We start from the raw sequence: 13,600 nt of genomic DNA, 5'->3' as shown, positions 1-13,600 counted from the left end.
AAGGTGACATATACAAAAATACAAGGCTGGTTTGGAATCCAAAATAAAGGCACAGGAACTGCAAAAGGTACTTCTGGTGTCACATGTGAACCTGCTTTAAAATGTAGATCCCCACCAGGCAGATGCTCCAATTGATAAATTTCTTCACTCAGCAATTTGAGCTGAGAAACGCCTAACAACATATACAGGCTAATGTAGTGTTAGCTCTCCTTTCCCCCATAGAAAATCCCTCTAACCCTGACTACTGCAGCTGCCTTTGCTGCCATAATGCTCTTAGAGGGTCACTAAGCAGCTTGACCTCATTGCCCTCTTCGCCAGACAGCTCTCCTGGGTCTCCATTCACAAAGTCGCTGCAACTTCATTCATAAACTAGAAAGGTCCACCTGTCTTCAATAAGCTCCAATGCTTAGTTACTGGATTGGGAGACTTGTAATGACCATAAATAAATACTGACAGCATGTGATCACTAATCCTTACAGCAACTATTAAAGCATCGGGAGACTTCAATCCTTAACAGACTTCTAGACAAGACGTAGGATAGTTTTGAGATGGGGAAAAAAAACATTAATACATACTAAGGGGTGGGGAAAATTCCTTTGTGTTGGTGCCTTTAATATTCATGCTGAAGTGTTGACAATTGCACTACATTTTTGAATACTTCAGCTCTGTGAAAGAGGAGCTAGGATTTAGCATTAAACATTTTACTGCCATGAAATTAGAATCCCATCCCTGAAATAAATGGAAACTATGTAGTAATTAGGGGCGCGGGTGGCGCTGTGGTCTAAACCACAGAGCCTAGGGTTTACCTTTACCTTTCTTTATGTAGTAATTAGGGACGTCAACAGTTTAGATAACTTTAGATTGTGTTTTAGCTCATTAAGAAATTAAAATGTACATCATAATAGGTAAGAAGGGGGGAGCGCTGCAGTTAAAGGGATGGGTTAGAAGAGAGATACCCCAGATTCAACCCCCACTCAGCTATGAACCTCATTGGGTCACCATTGGACAGTTACTTGCTTGCAGCCTAGCCTACTTCACAGGGTTGTTTTGGGGATAAAATTGGGGTGAAGAGAGCACCTTGGAGGAATATTTTTTTAAAAAAATAAAAAATACAATTATGCAAAAATAAAAGCGACTACTCATTCTACCTAACCAAGTTGCCCAAATATCTGGTTTCATGCTATACTATGAGGTTCAGGAACTGGGGGAAATGACCCATGGGGAAGGACAGGGACACAATCATTGCCTGTGCGTTGGAAGGTGCTGTCCCAAGTAAGGAAGCTGCCTATATTCATGGAGAATTTCACATGGTATAGATGCCTGGAAAACCAGGGTTCTACATCAAATGGGGAGCCTACGGAAGTGGAAGGAGACCAGCCCCCCCTTCAAACAGTCACTGTCCAACTTATAGAGAGCCATGTAAATGAGCCTGGGAATACAAGGTGGCACAAGCTTATCCACACAGTTCTACCCTAATGTACTGCTTTTCCTAGTTCTTGAATGCCTGAAGAGGGTTTTTGATGCAGCCTTGCTGTGCTATGCATCCTCCAGTCAATTGCTATTCTTTTATTTGTTTCAATGCTTCCTTCCTTCCTTCCTGGTGGCAACTCTGTGAGTGAGAACACTTCCTTCCTTCCTTCCTTCCTTCCTTCCTTCCTTCCTTCCTTCCTTCCTTCCTTCCTTGTGTGTAACTAGGCTATAGAAACGACCCAGGAAAAAATAGGTATGCTTAATTCTTGCTGAACTGGGCATCAGATCAAAGCAGTGCTTTTTGTTTAACAAGCCAGGATTTCAGTGCCGAAGCTGGGCACTCAAAAGACAGACCCACACCATATCTTTAAGACACATTCAAACCACATTATCGCTCCCAAACAATCCCAGGAACTCTAGTTTGCTAAGGGTGCTGGAAATTGTAGCTCTGAGAAGGCTAGCTCTTCTTAGGTTTATTTGAGCCAAGAAATCTGCAGTGAATGTGCTGGAATTGTATGGTGTGAATCTGCCCCATAAATTCCGAGTTTACCTCAATCTGTGATTTTTTTAAAGAAAAAATATCTTCTCACATACATATTTTAACATGTACTTTCTCTCAGGATACATATTTAAATACATATTTTGATACATGCTGAGAAATGTGGCACAACATTCAGAGCAGTGTAAACTCCCAATGGATAGCTGAGTTCTGATCCACACTTTAGAGTGAGAGGTTCAGATCAGGTCACATTGCATATGAATTTGCAAAGATTGCTCTCCTTAAGCATCCCTAACTGGGGTTCTGAAAAAGCAGCCTTCCAAATGGTGTGTACAGAGTCCTCCACATCTGCAGTTGTGCATCTGGGGGCTCTTTCAAATCTCATAATAAATGTTTGGAGGATGGAGGCACATGATCTTTCCATGCACATGTTCAAGTGACTTTCATGGCTGAAAAGGATGTTAGACTGTCTATTCCACCAAACTTACAGCACCAAAACCCATATTGTAGCTGGCAAAGATCTCCACTCTTGAAGCTGCCGGGCAAATCCCAGCAGTTTGCTGTATCCCTCCTTGAAAATAATCTCCTGCTGCCTTGTCAAACTTGTCTGGCTACAGCCAGTCAGGCCGTTTTGACACGGAGAACATGAAGCTGTTGAATTAAGGTGGCAGGGTTCAGAAGGAAATCTTAAATGGCTCAGGCTGCCAAAGAGCTGCTTTGCTGCTGAATTGGTTCCATTTTCTTTTTAACAGCCCATTTACCGAAGGGAAAGGAATTCAGCAGGTAAAATAAAGTAGATGTTAAAAAAAACAAAAAACCTGAGCCATGATTGCTCAGTCAAATCCCACTTAATGTACAGCAAGCTGCAATCCAGCCTTGTCATTTCCATACCTGTTGTGCTGCTTCTTATCTTGTTTGTCAGAAATGAAAACAGGTGTACGAGGTTCTCCCTCCCCTGATATTCAAGATAGTCATAAAAATGCATACATTTATATAGTTAATGTGTCCTTTTTCTTTTGCTCGGAAAGAGGCAGTTAAGGATAAAGTCAGTGCTGCGATTCATGAAGCCTTTTGTTATTCAGTCATGCAGGGCCGTGATGTAGCAATGCTTTGTCACCGGACTATGCTATCGCACCATCTTCGTTTCAGGGTGATATTTACACGGTGCTTGATCTGAACCTATTCTACAAATCAGCACCAAGGATTTCTGAGGGCAAATGGAGTTTTGCTATATTTCATTGACGCTATCCCCTTTTAACTCGTTCTGGCAGCCAAATGCACTGCTCTGTATTAAGTTCCACCTTAGCACAGATGGCTACAGAGTCACATATTGGTGGGCCAGCACTGGTCTGCATCAGAAATGGCAATTATCTCCCCCTCTGCTGTATCAATGAATAGTCAAGCAGATGAAGTGACATCATCACTGCAGTCAGAAATGAGGAAGCTCCAAGCCTGATGATGTGACATCATACACTGACTATCCCTTGATTTTATGTGTTCATTCGTTTATTTCTACATTTATATTCCACCTTTCCTCAAAGAAACTCGGTATCAAAAAGGATATTGCAGAGGTTGGAAAAGGTTCAGGAAATGATCAAGAGAATGGACCAACTCCTCAGTGTGGAAAGCTTGCAGCATTTGGGGACTTTTTAGTTAGAAATGTATGAAATTAGGATTGACATGAAGAAAGGGAATAGAGAAAAGCTTTTCTCCCTCTCGCAGAACACAAGATGTCATGGACATCCAGTGAAGCTGAATGCTAGAAGTTTCGGGACAGAATAAAGATAAAAGTACTTCTTCATGCAGTGCATAAACTATGGAACTCACTTCTTCAGGGGATGGTGATGGCTGCTAATGTAGATGGCTTTGAAAGAGGATTAGACAAGTTCATGGATAAGGTTATCGATGGCTACTAGCCCTGATGACTGTGCTCTGTCTCCATAGTAATGGTTTTGAATGACAGTTGCTAGAAGCCACAGGAGGAGAGAGTGTTTATGCGCTCAGATCCTGTCTGTTTCCCACAGGCATCTGATTTTCTGAAAACAGGTTGCTGCACTCGATGATCCAGAAGACTCTTCTTATCTACTTATATTGTATACACTTCTCATGCTCCCCCTTTTTAATCCTGGCCATAACCAAGTGGTGCAGGTTAGCCTGAGAGACTGCAGCTGGACCCAGGTCACATAGAGGGATTTATGTCAGCAGAGATCTGAACCCTAGTCTTCTCCCAGGTCCTAGTGCAACACTTTAGCCTCTACACTGCACTGGCTGATACCATCCCATTGTTGTTACGAGGGAGGGAATAGAAGCAGAGATGAGGCTTGTGGCCAGAGCTGATGTCATGGGTTGGCATAAGTAGGCAACTGCTAAAGCAGAGCCCTCTGGAAAGGCAAAGAATTCCTGCCCTTCTCCCTCACCATTGGCACCTGCTCACACAACACATGCTTTACTTTTTTTGGGGGGGGGGGAGACAGACAGACGGATGTGCCATCACGTGCTCACCCGCTCAGCCAAAAGTTCTTCCTGGCAAGTGATTAGGCAGTGGTGGGACAGAAGAACAACCACAGCAGCTGCAAAGAGGGAAGGGTGCTCTAGCGAAGGTGTCTCATCCAAGGGCATCTTGTCCAAAGCCTGGAGCCAGCATTCTTTCTGTGTTGATGGCTGCAGTCCTTAGGGAGGACATCCAACTTTCCTCCGCCTCTTTGTACTTGGAGAGAGTGTTTCATTGAAGCTAATCACCCAGGATTTTCTTCTCATGTTGCAATATTGTAGTCATTGTTTAACAAAACTCAGGTATTGTGGGAAGAGGAATGGAAGAGGGATGTAGTTTCAGCTGCAGTTGTTAGTGTTCACAAACTTTATCATCACCTTAGAATTATCCCCACTTTGCTAACATCTTTGATTACATCTTTCATTTACAATAGGTGATTGTCTTCTTCTGTTACTCAACCAATGGTGTTAGAACTGCAGTGAGATTTCACACCTACTCATCTCACAGAAGGCATTGAGTTGTTGTCAAAACATCACAATGTCTAGATGGTGATTATAAACCTAAACTAGAATACAGGCAGTACTCTGAATCTGAAGGTTCCTTAAGCCTTTTTACCAATCATTTGAGCCATCCAATCACTTAATGCTTTCTTATTCTATTGCTAACCTGGACTTCTTTGGGTGGAAGGGTGGGATATAAATTAATTTTAAAAATAAAAATGGGTGGGATCGACCTAACGAGCCCCATCAGTTGAAGTCCTGTGCAAGAACTTCCGCTTGTGCAATGAGGCTTTCCCCCTCCCCTCTATGTGCCCATGTGCACACCAATATTCGCTGGGGGGGGGGTCTCCCCAAACAGCTTGTGTGGGGAGGAGAGCAGGGATTGTTCTTTCTGGAAAGCTAAAATTCTTGCATAGACAGAATGATTGGATGAACTCAGTGTTAAATTCCACGCATTGTTCCCAGGTCAGAAATTCTGTTTTAGACAGTGATGTGGAAGCCAATGTGAGGCTCGGTAGAAGAGGCTGGTATTAGATCACTTTGATGTATAATAATTTGAGAAGTTGAATGCTTTTCATTCATTGTCCCTCACTTTTCACTCTGGAAATGGTGGATGCAGATAAGGTGACTCCCGCAGCACTGAAGCCAGTTCATATTTGAAGTTTTTGGAAGTTAAAGGACATGCCCAAGTGGGAGTAGAAGCAGTGGAGAAGCAGGAGCCGCCATGTCTTGTAAGATGTTGGCTGGCTGGCTGGCTGCAGAATGTTTGTTTCAGGCCCAAGAAATGCAAAAAAGTAAAATGCTGTTCATGTCCATGTGGTAGAATTTTTTCTGTGGCTTATAAACTACACGGAGGACAGCAGAAATGGAAGGAACAAGGGGAATCCAGCAGCTATAAAATGTATCAAAGAACAGCACCCACCCCCAACGCAATAGCTGATCAGAAAGAAGCTGTTTTATTTTTGTATAAGAACTAGTATGAAAGAGGCCTCCCAGCATTCTCACAGGCCCATATAAGAACAGCGTAAACAGTTGGGCCTGATGAGCATTGACTGTTCCCAACCCTAATCCTGAGGAAAGCCATCTAATTAGATTTTAATTTGACCCTGACTTGTTTTTTAGGAGGTAATTTAATTATTGCTTGATCTTATACCAATGTTATATATTTGATGTTAGCTGCCCTGAGCCCAGTTTCAGCTCATTAAATGAACTTTAATTTGTATCCCGCCCTCCCCGGCTGAAACTAATAGGGACGCGGGTGGCGCTGTGGGTAAAACCTCAGTGCCTAGGACTTGCTGATCGTAAGGTCAGCAGTTCAAATCCCCACGGCGGGGTGAGCTCCCGTCGTTCGGTCCCAGCTCCTGCCCACCTAGCAGTTCGAAAGCACCCCTAAGTGCAAGTAGATAAATAGGTACCGCTTTATAGAGGGAAGGTAAACAGCGTTTCCGTGTGCGGCACTGGTGCTGGCTCGCCAGTTGCAGCTTCATCACGCTGGCCATGTGACCCAGAAGTGTCTTCGGATGGCACCGGCTCCTGGCCTCTTGAGCGAGATGAGCGCGCAACCCTAGAGTTGGTCACGACTGGCCCATACAGGCAGGGGTACCTTTACCTTTATTATCATTAATATTATTCCCAGTGTATTAAAATGAACCCAAGAACAGACTCCTAACTGGCAGCTGCTTTTTAAAAGGTTGCATTAAAAATCCCCAATGAATACAAAGGTCAACAGGTTTTGAACAAATGCAAACTTTACAATCAAATCTAAAGGTAAAGGTAAAGGTACCCCTGCCCGTACGGGCCAGTCTTGACAGACTCTAGGGTTGTGCGCCCATCTCACTCTAGAGGCCGGGGGCCAGCGCTGTCCGGAGACACTTCCAGGTCACGTGGCCAGAGTGACAAAGCCGCATCTGGCGAGCCAGCGCAGCACACGGAAACGCCGTTTACCTTCCCGCCAGTAAGCGGTCCCTATTTATCTACTTGCACCCGGAGGTGCTTTTGAACTGCTAGGTTGGCAGGCGCTGGGACCGAGCAATGGGAGCGCACCCCACTGCGGGGATTCGAACCGCCGATCTTTCGATCGGCAAGCCCTAGGCACTGAGGTTTTTACCCACAGCACCACCTGCGTCCCCACAATCAAATCTAGGCAATTGCATTATTTCAATCATGACTTGAAAGTGGATTTTTCATCTGAGGGCTTTTTCACACATGTTGGGAGACTCAGGGCACACACACAAACACACACAAAAGGAATTATTTCACACAGCACAGAGTTAAGCTATGGAATTTACTCCTACGAGGATAGTGATTGTCACCAACCTGGATGACTTTAAAAGGGAGGTGAAACAATTTCATGCAGGATAAGCCTATCAGTGATGCGTAGTTGTGATGGAAAAGGGACATGGCTTAGTGGCAAAGCATTGGTTTGCATGCAGAAGGTCTCAGGTCCAATCCCAGGCATCTCCAAGTACAGATGCAAAAAACCTTCCTGATTAACCATGTCAGCACAAGCCCTGCTCAAGGGCTTCCATATCTGGCCTTTTCTTCCTCTGCATCCCCCCCCCCCCCACTGCACATCTGCTACCCTGCAATTGGTGCAGGGTGTATGTGCCAGGAGAACCCCCAGAATAGTGTACAGAGGGAGGGGCAGAGGATTGTGTTTTTGGACAGCCTGATACGCCTGAGCAGATGGAACTTATAATAGTGGGACATTGAATTCCACCCAGTGTCTGGAATCCTGGAGATGCGCTGACAGTCATTGCTGACAGTCCTGTGCTAGATGGCCCTATGACAACACACACCACAATTGCCTCATTACGTAAATCATGTTTAGAACACTGCAACACACACACATCTGGCTATAAAGTAACATAACTTTATATGCAATGAAACTGTAATTTAATCGTCATATCAAAAAATGGCAAAGCACAGTTCCTGATGGCAATAACATATCATATTACTATTAACCTTCTATATATGTTATTGTCATAAAGTCCAAGGATTGTCAAGTCCAAATTGAACTTTTGGTCTGAACCAGCAGGACTCTTCTTACATTGTTATGTTTATTAGGTTTTGAGGTGCATACCTAAACACTTCAGGAATGAGTGTGACCAACAAGTTGGCTGGAAGGCTTTGACTAGATGTCCTCATCAAAGAGATGGACTTGACAGAACCTCCCCATTGGGTGTACTCCCAGTGGGAAACATGGACTCCTTTCTGTGTAGCATATGAACTGGCTCTTGATAAAGAGTAAAACTCAAAAATGCAATGTCAGTTATTGCTAGTCAGAATGGTAGGCTCTGGGTGGTTGGGCAGCAGAATCTACTTGGTTACACAGTCCAAGGCTGCATTCAAATAGCAGTTTATTCTGTTTTTCTGACGTTTCCCTAACTGTTAATTTCCACATTGTATATGCCCCTTTGAACAGCATAGCCACCTTCTAGAAATATGGAGGGATATATCATAAGCTTAGCATCTGTTTCTGTATCATTTGCTTCTAGGAAATACTTTGCTTACAAATAACAGGGGAATGAGCACTAAACTTGTGCTATATTCCACTATATGTCTGGAAGAGGCTTATATGTCATGCAAAAGCTCAAATATAATGCAAAAATTGACAGGAAAATGGCAAAAAAACCAGAATAAGCTGACATGTGAATGCAGCCTAAATGATAGAGAAGTGTTATAGAAATGTTGGGCTCAGTGTCCTGCAAATTCTTTGCTGTTTTTGTTCATGAAGGGTTTCACCACACTTTCATTTTAAGGCTTAATTTTCTAAGTAGCTAGACCAGCCTTCTCCAATCTGAAGTCCTCCAGATGTGTTGGACTACAACTCGCATCACTCCCAGCCAGCATGGCCAATGGTCTGGGCTGGTGAGAGTTGTAATCAAAAATAGCTGGAAGGTTCCAGGTTAGAGAATGTGAGCTTTCCATGGTGGTACTAGAAATCACACTGCTGATCTTCATTTTTAGGTGATGTATAGAACTTAATTTTTGGCTTAAGAAATACACACACACACACACACACACACACACACACACTAAAGAACAAGCAATATTTTACAACTCTTACTGCATGACTAGACTATTCCATAGCTAGACTACTGAGAAAGAGGTATAAGAGGTAGAGCTGTAAATACTTTACATTTATAGAAGTAAGACCTGACTTTCCTGTTTCGGTTTGCTAATTTTCAGAAGGCAGCGCAGATACTTTGGCATTCACTCAAATACTCGGTAACATTTCATTCCCTTAGTCACAGATATAGTTATTTGACCTTTTATAAAGCTCTTATTACAATTTTTCAACGGCAAAAGTGTGTGGGGGGGGGGGACTTGTCCTTTGAAACCATATTTCAACATTATTTTGATCCAGAACTTTCCCAGGGATAAAGAAACTCCGAACCTCCAGGTGATGTTCTGCATCAACTCTCATCACCCCCAAACATCATGGTCAGTGGTAGTCACTGTAGTCTATCAGCATCTGAAGAGCCACAGATTCCCCCATCTTACCACAATAATGCCCTTTGTCTATTTCCACTATTTCCTTGCATAACCTAACAATAGGATTCTGCACCAATCATTATCAAAGTCATCAGATTCCTTGTTGTAGAGTGGTCTTGTGTTGATGTGATAGCTCTGAAGAAAGTGGTTCAAGGATTACAGTCATAAGACCATGCCTCCCCCCCCTTGCTTCATTTTGTGACTCCAAGGCTCATTCAGCTGTCAAGTTTGCCACCAGGAAAAGAGTCATTATCAATTTGTTGCTAGTCTCCAAATATATATAGTGAATAGGGTACAGCAGAGAAACAGTACATATGTAGGGAAGGTATTATTTTATACCTGTCCCTCCATTAACCTCAGTATAATTTTCAGGACACCAGGAATAGGAAACCTTTGGCCAGAGGTGCCCACTTGGGCCCCAGACTGTGAATGCCCAGTGATGTCATGTCATGCACGCACTGCTCGGCTGCCACCCTCTGCCGCCGTGGCAGGACAGAGTCTCCACCTCCACTGTCTCTGTTGGGGCCTGACATAGTTGCAGATGCACCCCAGAAGCACATCCTCAGCCACAGTGGGCCCCAATAGAGGGCTTGTGGTGAATGCAGAGGCCCCAGCCCAGCTGCTGCGGCCGCACCAGAGAGTCAGAGGTAAGGCAGCAAGCAGTGGAGGCCAGGCACCCACAGTGAAAATTTTGTGGGTGCCCAGGCACTCAGGGACCCCTGGAGTTGGCAACTGTGCCTGGTGGGCCTTTCACAATAACATGAAGGGCCAACTCTCATCAGGTCCTGGTAAGATGGCCAAAGGTCAGGAACGATCAGAGTTGTAACCAGTGCCATTTTTCTAGAAAAAGAGGTGCTAGAACTTACCTCTTGCATTCTCCTAGAATGGCAATGGTGCCCACCTGACAGGTGCCAGTACCAGTGGCATTGCAACAGGGGGGCGGTGCACCCCAGGTGCCGTGTCTGGGGGGGTGTGACAAGAAAGCACTCCGCAGGGGCTTGCGGGGGCGCAAGCAGCCATCGCACCGGTGCAGCCACATGTGGAGGATCCTTCATTCGTGGCTGCAGCCACAAGCAGAGGAGCCCAGCGCCGGCAGTAGACTGCTATGTACAGTGCATGTGCAGCGTCACACGCATGTGCTGTATGTAACGATGCTGCACATGCGCTGTACATAGAGGTTTGCCACTCGAGCGCAATACAGACAGTGGTGGGATCCCTCCGTCGCTGCTACAGCCGTGAACGGAGGATCTTGGCACCGTCCGTACGGCGCTGGAGCAGCGCCACCGGCAAACCGCTATGTACAGCACATGTGCTGTACATAGCTGTTTGCTGCCCCGAGTGTCATGACGCCTTCAATCGCCCCTGGCCAGTACAGTGGCATCTTGGTTTAAGAACAGCTTAGTTTATGAACAACTTGGATTAAGAACGCTGCAAAGCCAGAAGTAGGTGTTTTGGTTTGTGAACTTTGCCTTGGAAGCAGAACATGTTCCACTTCCTGTTGAGTGTGTTCCATTTGTAAATTGAGTCCCCCACTGCTATGGCAAAGCACGTCTTGGTTTATGAACGCTTTGGTTTAAGCAAGGACTTCTGGAATGGATTAAGTTCGTAAACCAAGGTACCACTGTACTGCGTTCTGGTGAGTTCTGGCAGGAAAAAAAGTTCCGGGTTATAACTGCAACTGGAAGGCCATAGGTTCCCCATCCTTTCATTAAGCCAACCTCATTATGGGAATTGCTCTATGTGCTATAGTCCTGACAGCCAAATATAACATATAATTCCCACTGGACTCCACACGCTAATCTCTACTGCTGTCTCAAGCTACTGGTGTCAGGCGACACAAATCCTAAATATTTCAGTGGAGGAGCATCCAAGATGAATGTCAGCCTACAGCTGTTTTTATGTATTTTCTTAGTTTTGCTCTTGTTTTAATTATCCGTTGCTTGTTTTCCTACTGGGCTATCAACTCCATGGCTAATGTTTGCAAAGATGCCCGATGTACCATGGGTGATAAATGCTACTATTATCTTAAGCAGGGAGAGGCTGGCTGCCCTTTTAGTTCAGAGGATCTTCTGGAGGGATGGGGTGGAAAAGGATGGGTGGCAGACTGTTTTCTCAGTGCTGTTCCTTTGATACCATCTTGGCAAAATAGCCATATATTAAAGACAACACAAAATGTTGGCTCAGTTCCGAAATCTAAGGGGACCCGACTAAAGTTGCTTGCTTTAATGTTCAAGGGAAAGGAAAATACTTGGAAGTGCTGTTCTGAACCATTATGAATCAAAGGGATACTCTATTTCCAGATGACACATCATGAATGTGTTTCTCTCAGAGATGCAGGGGGCAACTTTGATTTGTGCTAGTCACAGGCGAGGAAAGCACAGTGGCTTTGGGCACAATTCATCTCAAACCAAAGGCTTTTTCTAGTTTTGCACTGTACTACTGCACTGTAAATTGGGGGAAAGGACCACAAGCCAGAGGTTCCAACTTAACACAGGGCCATTGCTTAATAGTTTTGAGCAGTGTTGCTTCCTCATACTCTAGTGCATCATATGAACTAGTGGTAAATGTCCAGATACTTGGAGTATCCAAGCCCCATATCTAGAGCCAGGAGGAGAGAACAGTAGTTGAGCAATTGATGGGAACCCATTCAAAAGACTGTTTATCTTAAGGGTTTACCATCCTGCTTTCATTACTGCCTGGATCCTCCTGGCTTTCTGGGTCATCAGAGGGAACAAGCCTTTCAACACCTCCTAATCTCATAACATATTCTGCAATTCTCATGGATGTTTTAAGTCGACATTGCTCATGTCTTGCAGGTAATGAATTGAGAAACTTAGCAATTCTATAGTTTGTCCAAGTTAAAAGGGGGTCTTTTAAAAACTCAAACTGAGGACCTTGTCTCCAAGGACATCTTAGAACCATTTTTTTTCCTCCCCTGAGGAGAAAAAGCAATAAAACTTCTCTGAGGCATGGTGCAGATGATTATTTAAATAGATAAATAAATAAATAAACCACTGACTTTCTAAAACAATGAAAGGACAGAAGAAATGTCAGGCAGAGATTTCTGCCAACCAGCCTCGTGAGAAGCTTCTTCCCAACATACAGCCATATTTTATCCTTTCATCAAATTGAAATCAAAAGAGGGCTGTTAGATTTTATAGTGTGTTTGATGGTGCATTGCATCACTAGCTGAATCTTCAGCCTAAATGTTCATTTTGAACAGTGAATTAACTACTTAAGCATCCTTTAGAAGAGGCTGAACCCATTACCTTTGTTTTGTTTTTCAGGTCTTTAAAGAATACCTTGGTGCAGTCATAATTGCCTTCCAGAATTATCTGGGTTTTGGAAGCAAGTTTTAGATGTTTTCATCAAAATATGTTTTCAAGCCTATTACACACAGTGTTCAAAATGGTCCCAAGAAAGGAAGAGGTGATTATAATAATAATAATAATAATAATAATATCTTTATTGTCATTGCCCCCTCTCGGGGACAACGAAATTACTTGGCTGCTCCATCCAATTGTTTCATTCCTTTGCTCTCCAATGTTTAATATGGGTTCTGTTGCAGTTTCATATTTCTTTTATTGTACTGACGGAGAAAATTTACGAACCAAGCCATTTTTAACCATCAAGATCATCATAATCATTGTTGAGTTATATGATATGAATTGTAGAATGGACTCAGGAGATAACGTGATGTGATTGGCTACACTGGCATTGATGCAATTTAACACTAATGAGGGCTGTTGGGTTTTGATGTGAACAGAGGCAAGAGAAATAAAGTGAAGTGAAAGCTTGAATGCAAAGTGGGAATCTAGATGCATAGTCTAGAACAGTGTTTTTCAACCTTTTTTGGGCAAAGGCACACTTGTTTCATGAAAAAAATCACGAGGCACACCACCATTAGAAAATGTTAAAAAATTTAACTCTGTGCCTATATTGACTATATATAAACTTACCGGGCTGCTGCTGCTGCTGCACAGGGCTGGACTCACTCGTCTCTCTTCCGAGACCCGACCATGACCGACTGGTTCCAGATGACCTCCTCACCTCACGCTGCACCTGCGGCCTGGTCTGGATCCGGATGCGGTCTCTCTGAAGTGCCAACTCCCGCCGAGTCCTGGTCTCCGTCCATCTCCTCCT

At 44.0% G+C, this 13,600-nt stretch overlaps 1 protein-coding gene across 6 annotated transcripts in view; it reads left to right on the top strand.

Annotated features, from left to right (window-relative positions):
• Positions 1–13,600, top strand: part of FLRT2 (fibronectin leucine rich transmembrane protein 2) — an 89,570-nt gene that overhangs the window by 36,746 nt on the left and 39,224 nt on the right. For 2 of the 6 annotated variants that reach the window (XM_028718142.2, XM_028718187.2), the window contains exon 2: positions 12,745–12,886. The exons of the other annotated variants lie outside the window; for them this stretch is intronic. The gene's annotated coding sequence lies outside the window, so the exon portion shown is untranslated. The remainder of the gene's footprint in view (positions 1–12,744; positions 12,887–13,600) is intronic. 6 annotated transcript variants of the gene reach the window in all.

This window comes from Podarcis muralis, chromosome 1 (assembly GCF_964188315.1).
Source record: "Podarcis muralis chromosome 1, rPodMur119.hap1.1, whole genome shotgun sequence".
Classification (NCBI taxonomy): domain Eukaryota; kingdom Metazoa; phylum Chordata; class Lepidosauria; order Squamata; family Lacertidae; genus Podarcis; species Podarcis muralis.
This window is presented reverse-complemented; position numbering and strand designations above follow the sequence as displayed.